Below are 20,278 nucleotides of genomic sequence, written 5' to 3'. Positions count from 1 at the left end.
CATCTCTTGCTACATCATGCTAGCTTTTGATAACAGAAACAAATGGTGTTTAGATCCTCCCTTTATACTGTTTTTGTTTTAATTATGTAGATTAAATTTTAATATTTTGCCAGGCATCCAGGTTAACATATAAATAAGTTCAAATAAATCATTTGAATGGAATATTCCTTAGAGGAGATTATCAAAATTATGACAATTGTATTAAATTGGTTCTTACCATGTACATAAATTATTTCTTTATTCCTTAATTGATGCTCATGAAATGAAGTATAGACAAAAATATAAAAACAAGGGACTCAAAAGTTATATAAAATGCCCAACCCCATGACTATGCTACTGCAACCCAAAAGACATGTAAAAGGAGCAATATTCAGAAAAGAAAGTTGAAGAGAAAACAAAACAATGAGAGTGCGCCTGTTTGGATGTATTATGTCCCTGAAAATGTCAAGTTCTTTGATGTAATATTTTGGGGGCAGACATATTAGTGTTGATTAGATTGGAATACTGTGATTGAGTTTTTCCATGGAGCTGTGGCTCCAATGACTGTGAGTGAAACATTTGATTGGATAATTTCCATGGAGGGGATACCCTGCCCATTGAGGGTGGTTGTTAATTGGATCACTGGAGTCATATAAAAGAGTTCACAGACAGAAGTACCTTAGAGCAGCTGCAATCTAGAGAGAAGTGTCCTTGGATAGAGCAATTTTGAAACCAGAACTCTGCAGCAGACACCAGCCACGTGCCTTCCCAGCTAACAGATTTTCCAGATGCCATTGGCCATCCTCCAGTGAAGGTACCTGATTGTTGATGCCTTACTTTGGACACTTTATGGCCTTAAGACTGTTAATGTGTAACCAAATAAATCCATTGTATCAAAGTCAAGTAATTTCTGGTGTTTTGAATAATGCCAGCATTAGCAAACTGGAACAGATTTTGGTACAGAGAAGTGGGGTGCTGCTGATCTTGCAAATACCAAGTATATTGGAACAGCTTTTTAAATGGATAAGTGGGAGATTCTAGAGTAATTGTGGGGAGCTTGACAGAAAATGCCTAGTCTGCTTCTGAAGAGACTGTTGGTATAAATATGGACCCTAAAGATACTTCTGACAAATCCTTAAGCAGAAATGATGACTGATACATTGCAAATTGGAAGAAAGGCAATCCTTGTTTTAAAGTAGAATAGAATTTGACAAAATTGTGTCCTTGTGTTGGATGGGAGGCAGAATTTGAAAGTGACAAGCTGGGATACTTAGCTGAGGAGATCTCTAGACTGCATGTGGAAGATGTAACCTGGCTTTTACTAGCAGCTTAGAGTAAAATGCAGGAGGACAAAGATAAGCTAAGAAATGAAATCTTGGGTACAAAGAAATCAGAAACTGATAGTTTAGAAAATTCTGGGCTTCCAAAAAGTGAAGAAGCCATACATGAGGATTTATTCAAACATGGAACCTGACTGCCATTCAGTACAAGCCAGGATTGAAGATGCATTTATCCAGAAATGATTTGTGGAAAGTCCCATTGTCTGAATGTTTTGATCCCTGTAAACTTCATGCCAAATCAACAAGATTTTTGTGGGATCTGTATAGACAGAGCCATTGCTGGTCTGGACTGAAGGGGGAAGATGAACAAATTGAAGGGAAAATTTCTTCAAAGAGCCATGGAGAGTGAGGTCTGGAGTCAAGAAGTTTCAGGCAGGGAGAACAGAGAGGCCCATGCACATGGAAAGGGTGAGTTTGCTCCAGAGGCAGAGCATGGTCCTTCCACCTCGCTGCTCAGGAATAGCACTGCTACCCCAGGCTCCAGAAAGGGTGAGCAATTCCCTAAGGATTGTGGAGAGCTGGCCACCAGCCCACTGTTCAGAGAGGGGAGAGCCTTTGGCCCAGAGAAGCAGGGTCTGGGTGGTGCTCTGGTATTTGAGGAGGGTGTGGCCAAGCAGTTTGTTTCCCCAATGCATGGATATGTTGAAGAATTCACTCCAGAGTTTGGAGAGCAAAGGGCTGCCATGTAGTCTTTTGGAAAGGGTTGGACTGCTGCTCTTGCAAGCAGCAAAGATACAGTGTCTTTCTATAAATGACTCTCCGACCTTGAAATCTAATGGAATTTTTCCTGTGACTTTTAGGAATTATTTTTGTCCCTTAAACCCTGTTTTCCTTACTGTTTGTCCTTATGGCAATGGGAATGTTTATCCTATGACTGTCTGTCCTTTGTCTATTGGCAGCAGACAACTTGTTCTAAGTTTTACAGGTACAGAGCCAGAGGGCAAATTTGCTTTTGAACAGGCCACACCTGTAACTGGTTTTGATGGGATCTTGTACTTAACTATTGTTACTGAAATGATTTAAGTGTTTGTGGTATTGTGATTGGATGAATTTATTTTGTACTTGGATAGATCATATCATTTTGGGGTCCAGGGGGTGGAATGTGCCAGTTTGGATGTATTATGGCCTGCAAAACACCATGTTCTTTTATATAATCTTGGGGCAAATGTATTAGTGTTGTTCAGATTGGAATCCTTTGATTGAGTATTTCCATGGAGATGTGACTCAATCAACTGTGAGTGAAATGTTTTATTGGAGGTGTTAACCTGCCCATTCAGGTTGGGTGTTAATCAGATCACTGGAGTCACATAAAGGAATTGACAGAGAGAAGGACCTCAGAGCAGCTGCAGCCTAGAGAGGAATGTCTCAAGGGAAAGCCATTTTGAAACCAGAACTCTGGAGCAGACACCAGCCATGTGCCTTCCCAGCTAACAGAGGTTTGCCAGATGCCATTGGCCATCCTCCAGTGAAGGTATCTGATTGTTGATGCCTTACCTAGGACCTTTATGATCATAAGACTGCAACTGTATTTCCAAATAAACCACTGTTATAAAAGCCAATCCATTTCCAGTGTTTGCATAATTGCAGTATTAGCAAAGTGGAAAAGAGAGCATGAAAAATACTGTAACCAAAAGGCATAGCTTAATTTCCAGATGTTTGGTTTCTCTTTCTCTTCTTTTGCACAAACCAGAAAATATGACTCAGGTTGAGATTAGGGTGCTCTTCAGAGGATTCTCCCCAGAACCATCTTGATGTCCCTGTTCCTCAGGCTGTGGATGAAACGGTTCAGCATGGGGGCAACCAGTGTATACATCACTGATGCCACTGCACTCTTCTTTGGTGAATGTGAGTAAGCTGAACTCAGGTACACTCCCAGGCCTGTTCCATAAAATAAGCAAACAACTGAGAGGTGAGAGCCACAGGTGGAAAAGGCTTTACACTTCCCACCTGATGATGAAATTCTCAAAGTGGAGGAAACAATTTTAGTGTAAGAGAAAAGAATCCCTGATAATGGAACTCCAGCAAAGATGGCACCAATAAATTATATAATTATTTTATTGGAGGAAGTGTCAGAACAGGCAAGTTTAAGAAGTTGAGGAGGGTCACAGAAGAAATGAGGGATTTCCATATCTGAACAGAATATTAGTTTTGATATCATTAAACAGTGCAGCTGGGAGTCCAAAAGGCTGATGATAAAAGACAGCAGAACCAGCAGGCCACACAGCCATGGTTTCATGACAACCATATAGTGAAGTGGGTGACAGACTGCCACAAACCTGTCACAGGTCATCACAGTCAGAATCAAAGTGTCCAAACATCCAAAAAGATAAAAGAAAGACAACTGAATTAGGCAGCCTGTATAAGAGATATCTCCTCTGTGAGTGTGCATATCAATAAGCATCTTTGGGACAGTGGTAGAGGTGAAACTGATGTCAGCCAAATATAGGTTGAAGAGAATGAAGTACATGGGGGTGTGGAGGTGAGAATCAGAGATGAGTCAGCATGATGAGTACGTTCCCCAGCACAGTGACCAGGTATATGGACAAGAACAGCCCAAATACGAGGGGTTGTAGTTCTGGGTCAGCTGGCAGCCCTAAGAGGATTTCTGAGACTCCTAAGGTTACATTCTGTGATTCCATAAAGTAGGGGCATATTTGGAAAGAAAAGAGAGTTTTGTCGTAAGTATACCTACACCCATCACGGTGTCTTTATTTTGGTTTTAAGTAATTCATGTATAAATTATTCACTCTCAAGGAATGTAAACCCTGGTACCTTTGCAGTACTTCCATGCTGTTACAACCCTATTCTTCTTAGAACCCCTTTTCACCAATTTATTTTCTTTCACCTGTGCCTCTTTAAACCCACCATAGTGACACTGGGAGCAAGGACATAGACTCTCCTTGAATGCAGTTAAATATCTGTTTCCTTCATTGAAGGAACATAAGGAATAAGAAATATTATTTTCCTTTTAAGGAAAAAAAGGTCTAATTAAAGGACATTAGGAAGCAGTCAAATGAATTTCATTTCATCAAAATGCCATTAAATATATCCTCTGGATTTTGACAATTTATTCCTATCTTATATAACTAAGTAATAAATAGACTGATGCCCTTTTTTCATTTTTGACAACTGAGAGCTTTTAAGGCTCATCATCAACCTTGCTTCCATACCAAATAGGGTTATGGTGATAAAGAAATCTCAGTGTGCTCTCCATTGATATTAGCCAGAGATTGAAGCAATGCAAGAAAAAGTCATAAAATAAGGTCTCTGAACCCAGTATCACCCACTGACAAAAATGGAAACGTCAATCCTGCCACTTATCTTTCTTCCTCAAGCCAGTTTGAGACCAGTTTTGAAGTCCTAGCCTGCTCTACACAAACAGCCATCTTATGCAGGTAATAAGCTTTCCATGCAATCTTGGTGTGTGTGTGTGCATGTGTGTGTGTGTGCTTGTGTACATGCCTGTGTGTACATCATCAGTCTTGACATCTGAACCACATTTTGCATGGCAGTCCATCCTATGGCTTTAAAAGAGTCAGAAAAACCTAGAACCAGAAAACTTGATTCTGTACTAAAGGCAAATGTATTTAAGCAGTTGATATAAAAAAGTAATAGTTTAACCTACTTAAGAAGTTTTTTGGAAGAAATTAATTAAAATAATATATGGAGAATTCTCAGTGCAGTAGATCTCTATCCTGGTTGATATTTATAAATACCATGGTTCTGTTAAAATATATAGAAGCCCAAGCTAGATTCTAGAACCAATAAAATCAGAAGCTCTAAATAGGAGGCCACTGAGGATCCTCTACAGTTAAGAACAATTACCATAGAAAAAGGCCAAGTACTTTAGTAAATTATCTATTAATTTTACCTATTATTATGATCAATGCCTAAGCATCATATAAAAAATATTTGCTTCATGTTATGGAGGCTTAAAAAATCATCAATAACATTTGATTTTCTCCTCCTATCCCAACATTATGCCTTTTACTTGCAATTCCATCCCTCTAAAACTACTGCTGTCATGAATGTTGTTGGTACATTTACCTGATAATGTTTCCATTATATTAGTATTGATTGAAGGATTCATAAACAGTTTTATTATAAATTTTCCTAAATATTCTTTTACTATACACATCACCCCCCAAAAACATTTCCCTTTATTGCAACATTGTATTTTATGTCTCTCTGTAAGGTACATACATCTTGTTAAAATCTGGTTTAACTCATGTATGGTATCGCCTGGAGGATGACATCTTTATCAACTTAATACAATAGCCTTTTGAAAATTTCACTTTCCCTCTTCAGTCATAAAAATCTGATATTTCATAACATAAATGCAATAAGAATATGTATATGGTAGCATTGGTCTATGCATGTTTAATTTTACTATTAATTTCTTATATTTGTTTCACAGTAGAAAAATGAAACATAATTAACTACTGGCTCTTATTTTAAGCTCTAGAATCAGAATTACACTTGATGATTTAATGATAGTCATTTTATGATTGCTCCATGTGAAATTTCCAACTAGTGTAGGAAATATTTATATTCCCAGCCTCCAAATTGTGCTCTAAAATGTAGTACTACTGATAGAAATCCCAGTGGTGCTCTCCAATTATTGTATAAATTCCCTTTTAAAAGAGTAGCTTTTTGGCTAATTTTTTTAATTAACTTTATTTGTCAAATAAAAAAAAAAAAACATTTATTCACAGATGGATTCACTCCCTTTCAAGAGTAGAAATTGATGGTTCTGCTTCAATTTGCTTTCTGGGACCAGAGCAGGTTGCAAGAAAAATAAAACACACTCATTGCTTTCTGGTGGATGGGAGAAATCCCTAGCATGGAAGCCAAGGCTCCAATATATGAGTCCCAAATCTTTCAAGCCCTGGAATTTTTGACACTAATAAATATCCAATCATGTTTTTAATATTAGGTTTTAATGATTAATTGAGGAGAAGATATATTGATGAAATACTACCCCAAGAAATATGAATTACCTTTTCTTTTATAAATTATATGTCAAAGACTTTGAAGCCAATCTTATCTAAAGATATTGGACCATGGAATGACTGGAATTCCTAAACTGTCTCTCAGGGCACACAATAAGATACACTTTCCCTTTGTCCTTTTCCATTTAAGTTTACTGCTTTAAGTTTTATTAAAATCTGCCAAAATTTTTAAATAACATAATGTTGGAGAGCCTATTAAATTAATAATAGATTCTATACAAATTCATGACAGAATATTAAAGCACAATTGTCTTCTTTCTAGTCCTACTGCATTTTCTTGGAAATTATGAAAGCAAAAGCAGGAAGCCACCCACTTTGTGGGATCCTTAATACTTGGTGCTGTCCCTATGAACTAAAGAAGTTAGTTAACAGAGATATTTTTAAAGGTGGTTATTTATTATGCCACACACTTTGTAGGTTCTGAGGAAACAGATGAATGGGACTAATTTCCATTCAACTGCTCTGAGTGGAGAGACAAAAAAATGAAGCTTCCATTGGATTGCCAGGGAGAATACTATCCAGTTTCTTCCTGTCTGGAGTCTCACTACCAAGATAAAAACTGGTTTTACTCCTTTCTACACCAGCAATTTTTAAAAATTAAATTAAAATGACATGCTGGTTTCCTTATCTGTAAAATATATTCTCATGTATCTTTGGATGATTGTACAGTTGAAATAAAAAGGTATTTAGATAAATGAGTTCAGGAAACTGCACTAGGAAGCCCTCAATAACTCTTTGTGATATTTTGGTTTCTGTTTTTCTTCTTGTCATCATTATCATAATCATCATCTTCCTGATAATTTTGGAATGCTTAGCAAATAGTTTATGATAACCTATTTCTATTCTTGTGAGGATGTTTCTATGGATGCCATTGAGAAGAGAAGGACTTGGAATGACAGTAATGGAATCCCTACTAGAATAAATAATTAAACCACATAAGCCTCTGAACTGAAACACTGAATTTCAGGGCATACTGTTTTGGCCATCTCTTCTGCTTTGTTCTAATAATAAGGGAAAATGCTCACACACAGCCTACTACATCCAACATCCCCTTTGGAACTCACTGGGCTGAGCTGTGTTTCTCCTGAGGTATGACCAAGGACTGTGGATCCACTGCCACTTTTTGGCCAGGTAAATGATGAGGGTTGAGACACTTCTTTCATCTGGAAGGAAGACATGATCAGGCATGGGCCTCCTTATGCAGACAATGATGTTCAGGTGAGAGACTGCTTGACTGGGACACCCAATTTAAAAGACAGTAGGTCACAGCTGGATATTTAATGTTGTATGATCTAGAGAGAGCAATTCTCCCAGTTCATAATTAGACAAATTGGTTCATGTCATCCCAATCTCTGAGGACTTGTTAATATGAATGTAAGTGGATGAGGAGAAAAGTGAATTTCCTTCATGGGATTTGGGCCTTTCATCATTTATATGGAAGATTTTATGTATCTCTCAATTCTAACTTCCAATTTACAGGGATTTTAACATAAAACCTAGACTTATTTTTCCAATATAAAGAATGAAAGTATCAATATGAAAATTAATTTTATGATGAAATTAACATATCTATCAACACTCTATAGCAACCATTCCACTTCTCTCTTGTCAGCCTCTGATCTATTGTCTATTTGAATTTGCAATTTATATATATTTCATAAAGTGAAATCACATAGTATTCATCATTATATGCCTCATGTCCTGGAATAATATTAAGTAGTTTGTGAAAATAAACTACATATTCATCACAAAAAGAAATTTAGAATATCCCAACTTAATTTAATATTAAGGCAATGAGTAATTTCAAGATTTATAGTAGTATGAAAATATCTTAAATATTGATTTTATGCCCCTTTTATACATCATGTCTCAGTCCCAATCCCTAGTATTTTCTGTGATCCTGTCATATTGATCCTTCATTTTTAGATCTTGGAATCCCTGAATATTGCATGCAGTGATGTTTTACATTTTTTTGGCATTCCTGATAATTCTGCCAAAAATTTATTTTACAATTCATTTATATTTCATAACACTGATGCTACTGTCTCTATGAAGATCTCCATGAACCCCTCCTCCTAATGTAGATACCATTCCATATGTCCCTGTATGCACCTTTACTGCAGCCTTTAAGGATGAGCATGAAATGCCTTTGTGTTTTGTCCCTGTTACTTAACTGTGAGCTAGAGGAGACCAGAAACTAAAGGAACTCATTTATGGTTTGCTATGTCCTCAACATGTTGTACACTAGAAATACCCATTCTGTAAACAATCACAACTTTTCTGAGCATTGGTTCTGTGTCAAGAGTAGTGTTAGGCACAAGAAAACTGAAGATGGTTATGATCCATGCCTTCAACATAATCTAATTAGCCTTTAAACAAGATGGAAAGCAGATAATTATAATATCATGTATTTAATTCCAGTATGGGGATGAAGCATAGGTTACTGGGGTGGAGTGAAAAAGAGATTTTCCTAGAGATGATATTGCCTGTAATTACCTAAGCAATTACTCAACTAAGCTATTTCAGGGCAGAGAAAGAATGTCATTTCAACGGAGAATATTATTTATTATAAAAATTAAATTACTAAATGAAAGATTTTTGATACTACAGTTGTCCTTCACATCCTTTCCCATTCTGTGTGTGATTTGGGGTTTTAAAGGTGAGGTGGGAACTTTCTCTCTGTGTACACTTGCCTGTCTCATTGGAAATCTCATTCCCTGCACAGGTAATATGAACAAAACAACAGGCAGGCTTGCTCTCCTGAGCAGTTTTCCTGAATACAGGAGTTCACTTCTCACTGCATACAGTGAGGAGTCTGAAGCAAATCAGATATGTGTAGGTAACAGCTGTGATTTAACCCATTAACAATTAGACTAGGGTTTTGGATCATCACTAAATTTAAATTCTAAATACCTAAATTGAATTGATAGGATGACATGTTTATTCTATGATGTGAAATACATAATTACTTAGAAATGTATATTTTAATAAATGTGTTTGTTTCCCTCCATTGGAGTGTGAGTAAGAAAATTCTTCAAGTTGAAAGGTGAGTTGTTAAGTGCTCAAATGTGGCCATTTACTGAGCAGTGGGAAGACATAAAACCATCATAGCAAGATTTTGTTTATATATGTGCAAAATAAAGCATGGTGATTGGGTCCTATCTACTTCTGGAATTCCTGTAATCTTCAGGTATAGACAATTTTTGATCATGTAGTGCATCTGAGGCAAATTGTCCTACTTTCATTTTAAGTCCAAAACTTTCTGGAAAGTTGCAAAAGTTGAGAATGTCATAACTGGATTCCAATTTACTTTCTTCATCCAAATTCACTGGGCCATCAGGATTGTTAAATTGTATGTTCCTAAGAAACATGTGCAGAAAAAACTGATGCATCATTCTATTAGGAAGTATGCCAGTTATTAAGGACAGAAAACCCAAATTGGGGAGCATACATGATCCTGTTAATACATGCTGCATAATGAAACTTTATTATTAGCATACAATGAAGTAAAAGGAATGAAAACATATGGAGGACCTAAATATCATAACATTTATGAAATACCATTCAGTTTCAGGAGAAAACTCCAAAAACAAGGGGATCAAAACATTCTGAGGATGTGTCATGCAGACAAGTCACAATGGAAGAATCAAATCTAGCTACACTCCTTTATTATGTGAATTATCCTAGAGTATCATTTGCAAAGCAAGGTTATCAATACCTGAAATGATTGTACAATTAAACTAAATCATTTATGTAAATTATCCACTATATTGCCCCTCTTACATAGCCACTTAAAGTACTAGTTCTCTCACTTTTGTCATCTAAGAGCATCATGAAATTTGTCTTGATATTTCCTAGTGAAATCAGTAGGTGGGCATTATGTTGAGGTCCTTAATAACAGAGCATTGACCTTGATTCATAAGTCATTGAAGAAGCCAATGGCATCTTTTATTATCTATTCAGCTTTATGGATATATATTCATATACCCTTCAGTCATCCATGGTGTGCAATCAATTTTTCATGGTGTCATCGTATAGTTGGCCAGTTGGCACTTTTTTAATGATATTTATACCTAGACTTGCCTCCTAGACAGTGAAACAGGTATGTAAAACCATGTCATTTTGGAGAGAACACCCTAAGGTACTAGGCTTGAGTATATGTGAAACCCCAAGAAGGTAACATTTATGACACTTTCTGAAATACATGTGCTATCAAATGGAAGAGATATTACCTGCCAGCCCATCTCCATTTCCCACTGACTGTATTTCCACTTCTTGATGAAGCATTTCATGAACGGACAAAGCCAGAACTGCATTATACACATTAAAACTTCCTTCCATCATGATCTTGTGAAACTGCCATCAAGAAAATCAATGAAAGGAGATATTGGGTGGAGTGTTCTCCACTGTTTTACAGTCAGGTTTAGAAATGAAACAATCAAAAATATGAGCCAAAATTTAGTGAGATAAATGTCTTCAGGGTATTTGTAATGGTTAGCTGTGTGGATAATTTTTTTAAATAAAGTTTTATTGAGATATATTCACATACCCTACAATCATCCACAGTATACAATCAATTATTCATAGGACCATCATATATTTTGGCAATCACCAGAATCAATTTTTGAACATTTTCCTTACTCCAAAAAAAAAAAATAAAAGTAAAAGTAGAAAAGAACACCTAAAATATTCCATCTCCCCCATCCCTCCCTATTTTCCATTTAGGTTTTTGTCACCATATTTCTACTCATCTGTCCTTACACAGGATAAAGTCTGTGTGGGCCACCAGGTTTTCATAATCAACAGTCATACCATGTAAGCTACATCGTTATGCAATCATCTTTAAGAATCAAGGCTACTAGGTTGCAGTTTGACAGTTTCAGGCATTTCCTTCTAGCTATTCCAATACACCACAAATTGAAAAGGGATACTTATATAGCATATAAGAATGGCCTCCAGAGTGAACTCTTGATTCCATTTGAAATCTCTCAGCCACTGAAACTTTATAGTGTTTCATTTTACTTCCTTCTTTTGGTCAAGAAGATTTTCTCAATCCCCTGATACCACATCCAGCCTCATCCCTGGGAGTCATGTCTCACATTGCCAGGGATATTTTCACACCTGGGGGTCATATCTCATGTAGCAGGGAGGTCAGTGAGTTCACCTGCTATGTGGCCTTAGAGAGAGAGAGAGAGGCCAGATATGAGCAAAAATGTTTCCCTAGGGGAGACTTCTTGGCACAATTATAAGTAGGCTTAGCCTCCTCTTTGCAGTACCAAACTTTCTAAGGGCAAAACACCAGGATTGAGAGATCACCCTACCAAATTGTTAGTCCTCAAGTTTTGTGAGAATATCAGTAATAAACCAGGTGGGGAAGTCCAACATTTCTGCATTTTCCCCAGTTCCTCAGGGGAACACTGCAAATACATTTTTATTCTCTGCCAACATTACATTGGGATGTATCAGGATTTCATGCTAACATGTACAAAACTACCAGATCTCACTTCCTATTCAAAGTTCCATGTAAATATTGTATTTGAATAAATGGACTGTACAAGTTAAATTATTTCATGTGCTGTAGGAAATATAAATCATACACCAAATAAACATATCTTCCCTTGGTCTCACACAGAAGTTGAAGTTTCAAAACACAGTCAATATCATCCTATATCTTTTAGCCTGATTTGCCTTAGACCTAATCAGATCCACTTCACTGGTATCTCTAATTGAAGTCTGAAGACTTTATCAACTTAACATATCCACTCTTTTCTCTCTGTTCTTTTCTGTGTAGAATTTCAGGTGTCTTGTTCTCCAGTTCCTGAGTTTTATTCTGCCTCTTGAGATCTGCTGTTTATGTCTCTATCATGTCTTTCATCTCTTGTGTTGTGACTTTCATTTCCATAGATTCTTCTAGTTTTTCTGGAAGTTTCAATTTCTACCTTATGTATGCCCAGTATGTTCATTATATGTTTCATCTCTTTTACTCTGCCTTCCCTAAATTTTTGATTGATTTAGCATTAGTTGTTAAATTCCTGTATCTCAGTTGTAGTATAATTTTGTTCTTTGACTGTACTGCAACTTCATTTTTCTTAGTGTAGGTTGTAGTTTTCTGTTGTCTAGGCATCTAGTTTCCTTAGTTACTCTAATCAGGTTTTCCCAGACCAGAATTGGCTCAGGTCTTGGAAGGAGCTAATAGTATCCCACTACCCTGAGGGTGTCTTAGAATATTGATACATACTTTGAATCCTCAAGTCACTGTGCTTTTCTGCCCAACAGGTGGCACCTGTTAGCCTGCCACTCCAGACTGGTGTAAGGAGGTGTGGACTGTGGCTGTTTTCCCTCAGTGTCTGGTGTCTGGTTCTGAATGAAAAGTAGGTAGTAGAGCTGGGACCCACTTCTTTCCTCTTAGGGAAAATACACCTCCTGGGGAGATACCATTTTCATTTGAATAGTCTCTCTGACTCTGCTGTCTTCACCTGTTTCCTGGTCAGTGCACTGGGAACTGAAAATGGCTGAAACTTTCTCCAGTGAGCTGAATCAGGGAGAGAAAGCCCCCTTTAGGGCCAGTTCATGGCCACCTTCAGTTTCACTCATTGGCAAGATGGCAAGAGATAGCACCTCATCCTCTGGGCTCCCCCTTCCTCCCTGATTTTATTGAGCAGTCCACATTTTTTAAGTAAAACCTCGGTTGGAGCTTGACTGAGCTATATTCACTTGTTCAGATAGTGTTGCTCTCTATCACAGTGAGGCTTTGCTGTTTGGAGTGCCATAGGGCAAGGGAACTCTTGGTTTGGATCTGCCAATTTTACTTACAGATATTATACTGTGATCTTGGGCATTCCTCCCAATTCAGTTTGGTGTATGATGAGTGGGCAGTCATGTTTGTCCCCCTGAAGTTATTCTAGATTATGTATTCATTGTTTCTGGTAGTTTATTAGTTGTTCCATGGGGACTGACAAGCTTCCACTCCTCTCTATGATGCCATCTTCTACTCCAAGAAAATTTTAACAAGGAAATTTATTTTAAAAATAGTAAACCTAGAAACAATGAAAAGAAGCCAATTTAAGAATTATCAAAGAGCCACAGATGACTTCTGTGATGGTGGAACAAGGATAGACAGAACTCACTCTCCCACCTATAACAACAAGATAACTGGGAGAAAGTCACCAGAGTGGTGGTTCTGGGGATCAGGTGACCAAAGAAGGACCACTGAAATGCATAGGGAAGAACTGAATGGAAAATCTGGGAAACTATGACTGAGAAATAGGGGTGAGTGAACATGGGAGTGACCATTCATCTGGCCATTGGCTGTAAATAGGCCTGGGTCATAACAGCTGGAGAAAATTGAAGCACACCTGGTTCAGCTGGCAGCCAGTCAAGTTGACACTCTCTGTCCCACAGGCTTGAGTCTTTCAAATGAATTCTGGAAGCCAGAAGATTCACTATCATAACATAAAGAGATCCCAGTGTGGTTCCCAGTGTCCAACCCCAAATGCTAAGACCAACCACTTTGAGCATCAGATTCTGGTATTGTCAGAGAGGCGCTCTAATCATGAGGACAGTGGAATGTGTAGCAGTGCTGATCAGACAGATGACTGGCAAGTGAGAACCTCTGAGTCCTGCAGCCTTGATCATTTATACACAGGGGAAAAGGGTGCTCACAGTTCAGAGAGATGGAAAAAAGGGTTGGAGCTCCATTGCAAACCCAGGTGTCCTTCCCCAATCCCCAAGTCCAGTGTCAGTGCACCAGAGAGGGTCTTGCCAGTCAGAGGACATAGCCAATGCTTGGGCCACACTGGCCAGGGAAGTTGATACTTTCAGTCCTGCACTCAAGAGCCACCCCATGCAGGTGTTTGGGAACCATCACTTACATTGTACAAAGAAACTGAGTCTGGAAGTGAGTTTTAGAAAATAGATATAACAAACAAAAGCAAAAGATAAAATGGCCAAAGTAAGGAGAGCTTTTACATGTTAATAGATTAAACTGCTCACTCAAAATACACATATTGACAGAATCCATAAAAATGTGATCCAATCACATGCTGTTTATAAGAGACTCATTATACACCCAAAGATACAAGTAGGTTTAGAGCGAATGGATGGAAAAGATATTCCACATAATCTGTAACAATTAGAAAACTGGAGGAGCGATACTAATATCAGACAAAGTAGACTTTAAATGAAAGTTGCTATGAGACAAACATGGACAAACTATATAATAATAAAAGTCAATTAACCAAGAAGAAATAATAATCATAAATATGTATGCATCTAATCAGTGTGCCTCCATATATATGAGGCAAAACTTGCAAAATGGAATTGAATAATAGGCATCTCAACAATAGTGATAAACTTCAACAGTCCACTCTCTCCAATAGATAGACTATAAAGACAGAGAATCCTTACTGGAAAAAGAGAAACTTAACAATATGATATAGATCACTTGTACAGGTTTGTATATATTATGTCCCCCAGAAAAAGCCATATTCTTTGATGCAGTCTTTTGGGGGCAGATGTATTAGTGTTGATTAGGTTGCAACCTATTGGTTCAGTGTTCCATGGAGATGTGACTCAGTCAACTGTTGATGAAACCTTTCATTGGATTATTTCCATTGAGGTGTTGCCCCATCCATTATGTGTAGGTTTTTATTGGATCACTGGAGTACTTTAAAAAGAGCTACACAGGCCCATACACAGAGCAACTACAGCTAAGAGAGGACAAAATGCCCCAAGAGCAACACTTTGGAGAATGCCACTTTGAAATGCAACCTTGGAGCAAGCAGATGGCAGCCACTTTCTTTCCCAGTGAACAGAGGTTTTCTGGATGCCAATGGCCTTTTTCCAGTGTAAATACCCTTTGTTGATGCCTTACCTTGGAAAATTTATGGTCTTAAGACCATAACTCTGTAGTCAAATAAACCTCCTTTATAAAAGCCAATATATATCTTGTATTTTGCTTAAGAGCAGCATTAGCAAACTGGAACATCACTGCACACCAAAACAGCAGGATATAGTTTCTTCAGAAGTGTTCATGGAACATTCTCCAAGATAGACTATATACTTGGGTATACAAAAGGTCTTGATAAAATTAAAAAGATTGAAATGACACATAACAATTTCTCTGATCATAATAGATTAAGCTGGAAGGCAATAACAACAGGATCAGCAGAAATTTCACAAAGGTATGGAGGTTAAACAACATGGACTTAAACAATCAGTGGGTCAAAGACAAATCACAAGAGAAATCAATAAATATTTTGAGATGATTGAAAATGAGAACACAACATAATGAAACTTCTGGAATGCATAGAAGGTGGTGCTGAGAGGGAAATTTATAGCCCTAAATGCCTACATCAAAAAGGTAGAAAGAGTTAAAACCAAACACCTAAGTGAACAATTGGAGAAACTAGACAAAGAACAACAAAATAATCCTAAAGCAAGGGGAAGGAAATAAATGACAGAGTAGAAAGTAATAAATGATATGGAGAAGAAACACCCAATGGAGATAATCAATATAATGCAAAGTTGTTTTCTTTGAGAATATCAATAAAATTGACAAACTCTTAGCTAGAATGACAAAGGCCAAAAGATAGAAAATGCAAATAAATACAATCAGAAATGTGAAGAGGGTCCATACCTTGGACCCTAATGAAGTAGGAAAAGATCATAACAGGGTACTATGAACAACTGTATGCCAACAAACTAGACAACTTAGGTGAGGTGAACAATTTCCTAGAAACACATGAACAGCCTCAACTGACTTGTGAAGAAATGTAAGATGTCAACAAATAAAGAGACTAAATCAATCCTCAAAAACCTCTCCACAAAAAGAGTTTAGCAACAGGTTGCTTCACATATGAATGTTACCAGCCATTCCAAGAAGAATTAACACCATGCCTGCTCAAATTTCTAAAAACTTGAAGAAGAGGGAACACTACCTAATTCATTCTATGAAGCCAGCATCACCCTAATACCCAAGTCTAATAAAGACACTACAAGAAACAAAAACTAAAGACAAATCTCCATAATGAATATAAAAAAACCTCAACAAAATAATTGCCAATCAAAACCAACAGCACATTGAAAGAATTATACACCACACCAAGTATGTTTTATTTCAGGTTTGCAAGAAAATCAATTAATGTAATATAACATATTAATCAATGCAATGGGGAAAAACCACATGATTATCTTGATTGATGCACAAAAGGCATTTGGCAAAATTAATCCTTTCTTGATAAAACACTTCAAAAAGTAGGAATTGATGGAAATTTCCCCTATAGGTTAATGGGCATATATGAAAAACCCACAGCTAACATCATATTCAGAGGTGAAAGACTTAATGCCTTCACTCTAAAATTTGAAGTGGAACAACTATGCCCACTGTCATCACTATTATTGAGCATTTTGCTAGATGATCTTGGTAGAAACAATTAGGTAAGAAAAGTAATTGAAGCCTTCCCTCTAAGATTTGGAGTGGGACGAGTATGTCCACTGTCATCACTATTGTTCAACATTTTGCTAGACGTTCTCAGTAGAAAAAATTATGTAAGAAAAATATTGAAGTCATCTAAATTTGAAAGAGAGATGTAAAACTTCTATTATTTTCAGACGATATGATCCTATCTTTGGGAGGATTCTGTAGGTAGTCATGCATGGCCACTCTTTATTGGTGGAGTGATTTGTCTGGTTAATTCCAATACTGAATGAGATTCCATCATGCTAACTAGTACATGATGCCTGAGTGGTCAACCTCCCCCAGTTTCTTAGATGGACAAGTGTCATTCAGCCTCCTAAGAATGAGCAATAATATGTCTGTTATGCCCTTAGATGTCCAAGGCTGCACACATACTGCACTGACTGGCTCAGCATGTGCTACACTATGCCAGCAGATGTGGCTGTCTTGTTGAACCCCATTCATGATGGGGATTGGGGATTCCAATTATTCCACATAAATCAGGAATTCCCAGTAAGCACTGGTTAAAACTTGCATTGACTAAGTCTCTGCATTTTGTATACAACACCCATCATTACAACCAATTGGATGGTTTAGTGAGGCCTTCAATCAGACAAGAGTGGCAAAGCTACTTGGGCTAATAAAGGAATTCAGGAAAGTGGCAGTATACAAGATCAATGTGCCAAAATGAGTAGTGTTTATATATAATACTAATGAGTTGTCTGAGAGGGCAATTTAGAAAAAAAAATATTTGCAATAGGAAAATTATAATCAAATATCTAGGAATAAAGCTAACCAAGGATGTAAAGTACCTGTACATAGAAAACTACAAAATACAGTTAAAGAAATCAAACAAATCCAAAATAAGTGGAAATACATTCTGTGTTCATGGATAGGAAGGCTAAATATCACTAAGATGCCTATTGCACTCAAATTCATATGCAAATTCAATGCAATACCAATAAAAATCCCAGTGACATAATTTGCTGAGTTACAAAATCTTGTTATCACATTTATTTGGATGAGCAGTAGGCCTCAAATAGCCAAAATATCTTTTAAAAAATAAGAAAACAGGAAGACTCACACTTCCTGACTTGAAATGAGAGTATAAAACCCCAGTGGTCAAAACAGCATGGTACTGGCATGATTGTAATCAAGTTGAGTGTTCAGAAGTAGGACCTTAGATCTATGGTCAATTTATTTGTGACAAAGTCCTCAAATACACTAAACTGGGACAGAATACTCTCTTCAGTAATTGATGTTGGGAGAACTGGATATCCATATGCAAAAAATGAAAGAAGACCCCTAGTTCACACCCTAAACAAAGATGAATCAAAGACCTGAATATAAGAACAAGTACCATAAATCTCCTAAAAGAAAAAGCAGGGAACCATTTTCAAGACCTAGGGATAGGAAAAAGGCTCTTAGACCATAAACCCAATGCACAAGCAATGAAATAAAAAATATATAAATGTGTCCTCTTCAAGATTGAATACTTCAGTGCTTCAAAGGATTTTGCCCTAAAGATGAAAAGGTGGCTGAGTCAATGGGAGAAAATATTTTCTAACCATATATCTGATAAGTGATTGATATCAAGAATAAATAAATCTTACAACCTCCAAATGAAAAGCAAACATACCAATTATAAAATGGGCAAAAGACATGAATAGACATTTTATCAAAGAGGAAATGCATATGGCTTAAAAACATGAAAATGTACATATCTTCACTTGCTATTAGGGAAATTGTAAAGCAAATCCACAATGAGATATTATCTGACATGTATTATAAGAGCTGCTATTAAACAAACAGGAAGGTACAAGTGCTGGAGATATGTGGAGAAATAGGAAAACATATTCGCTCTTGGTGGGAACATTAAATGTTACAGCACTGTGGAAGACAGTATGGTAGTACTTCAGAAACCTAAATATGGATTGCCCCATGCCCTGACAATTCCATTATTCAGTATTTACCCAGAAGATCTGAAAGCAGCGACACAAACAGATATCTGCACACCAGTGTTCATAGTAGTATATATGATGCAATATTACTCAGCAGTAAGAAAGAAGTCCTGAAGCATGTGACAACATGGTTGAAACTTGAGGACATAATGCTGAGTGAAATAAGCCAGAAACAAAAGGACAAATGTATGATTTCTCACTAGCATGAACTGACTAGAACATGTCAACTCATAGCCATAAAATTTAGAATATAGAATACCAGGAGATAGTATGAGGCTAAAGCATGGGGAGTTGTTGTCTAATATGTACAGAATTTTCAATGAGTCTGAACTTATATGATTAGAAATGGACAGAGGTGACAGTAGCTCATTATTGGAATTATAGATAATACTGCTAAATTGCAAGGAAATATGTCTGAAATTGATTGATTAGAATCATGTATTCCACTCACAGGAAAGAGAGAGTATAAAATATATGATTGTACAAAAACAGTGAATATTGTGGTGGATGATGTTATGATTACACTACAAATATATATAAATGTTTTCATGAAGTGGCAGAAATGTATGGCCCTTGTACAGCTAATAACAGTGGTATATGGGCAAAAATACCTATTGCAAAATTTGGACTATAGTTAACTGTAATATCTTCATGTTCTTTCATCAACCATAACAAATGTTCCACATCAATGCTAGGGTTCAATATTAGGGAGAGATAAATGAAGTGGAGTGTTTTGGTTTTCTTTATGTCTATTTGTTATTTTTCTTTTTGGAGTAATGAAAATATAAAATTGATTGTGATGATTGCAAATCTAGGCAATGATACTGTAAGATATTGATTGTATACTTTGGATGGATTATATAGTGTCTGAATATATCTCAATAAAAATTGGAGTTAAAAATAAGCAGATGATAGGCATAAAAGAGAGTCACAGAGACAAAGCCATTCATATCTCTATAATCATTTAAATAATTTTTTCAATATTCAGTGCTACTCCATGCAGAAAAAGCATATAAAAAAATTGAACATAGAAGAAAAAACACCAGGGATTATCAATGATATGCATTAAAATATTCACAAAAATAATGATTACTACGAAACTATTAATAGACACAAACACACATACATAGTTATCTTATGCAAAAAAATAAAGGAGAAAAAAAGTAGCTAGGGTATAAAAAGCATTATCACAGCATTGTAAAAATAATTATCCAGAATTTATACATTTAAAAGTGGTTAGATTTCTAAAGCTACATCCAACCACAATAAGAATAAGTAAATAAATAAATTAAGTAACATCAACATGGTCAGTAATTTCTATCACAAATAAAAGAAAGTTTTAGGAATATGAGGCCAAGTGGACATAACAAAATCCAGAGTAACAGAATTCAATATAACCTCTCTCAGTGTTTTACCAAAAAATTCAACATATGAATTGTGTATAATGGTTAATCTTGATTTATTACATACTTGCATATCATACATACATACACACAAACATGTCTACATATAATTTTCATACTTTCTGCA

At 36.5% G+C, this 20,278-nt stretch overlaps 1 pseudogene; it reads right to left on the bottom strand.

Annotated features, from left to right (window-relative positions):
- Positions 1-3,042: 3,042 nt before the first annotated feature.
- On the bottom strand, positions 3,043-3,958 carry LOC119524802 (annotated as a pseudogene).
- Positions 3,959-20,278: the final 16,320 nt, after the last annotated feature.

Source organism: Choloepus didactylus (genome assembly GCF_015220235.1).
Source record: "Choloepus didactylus isolate mChoDid1 chromosome 13 unlocalized genomic scaffold, mChoDid1.pri SUPER_13_unloc1, whole genome shotgun sequence".
Lineage (NCBI taxonomy): Eukaryota > Metazoa > Chordata > Mammalia > Pilosa > Megalonychidae > Choloepus > Choloepus didactylus.
This window is presented reverse-complemented; position numbering and strand designations above follow the sequence as displayed.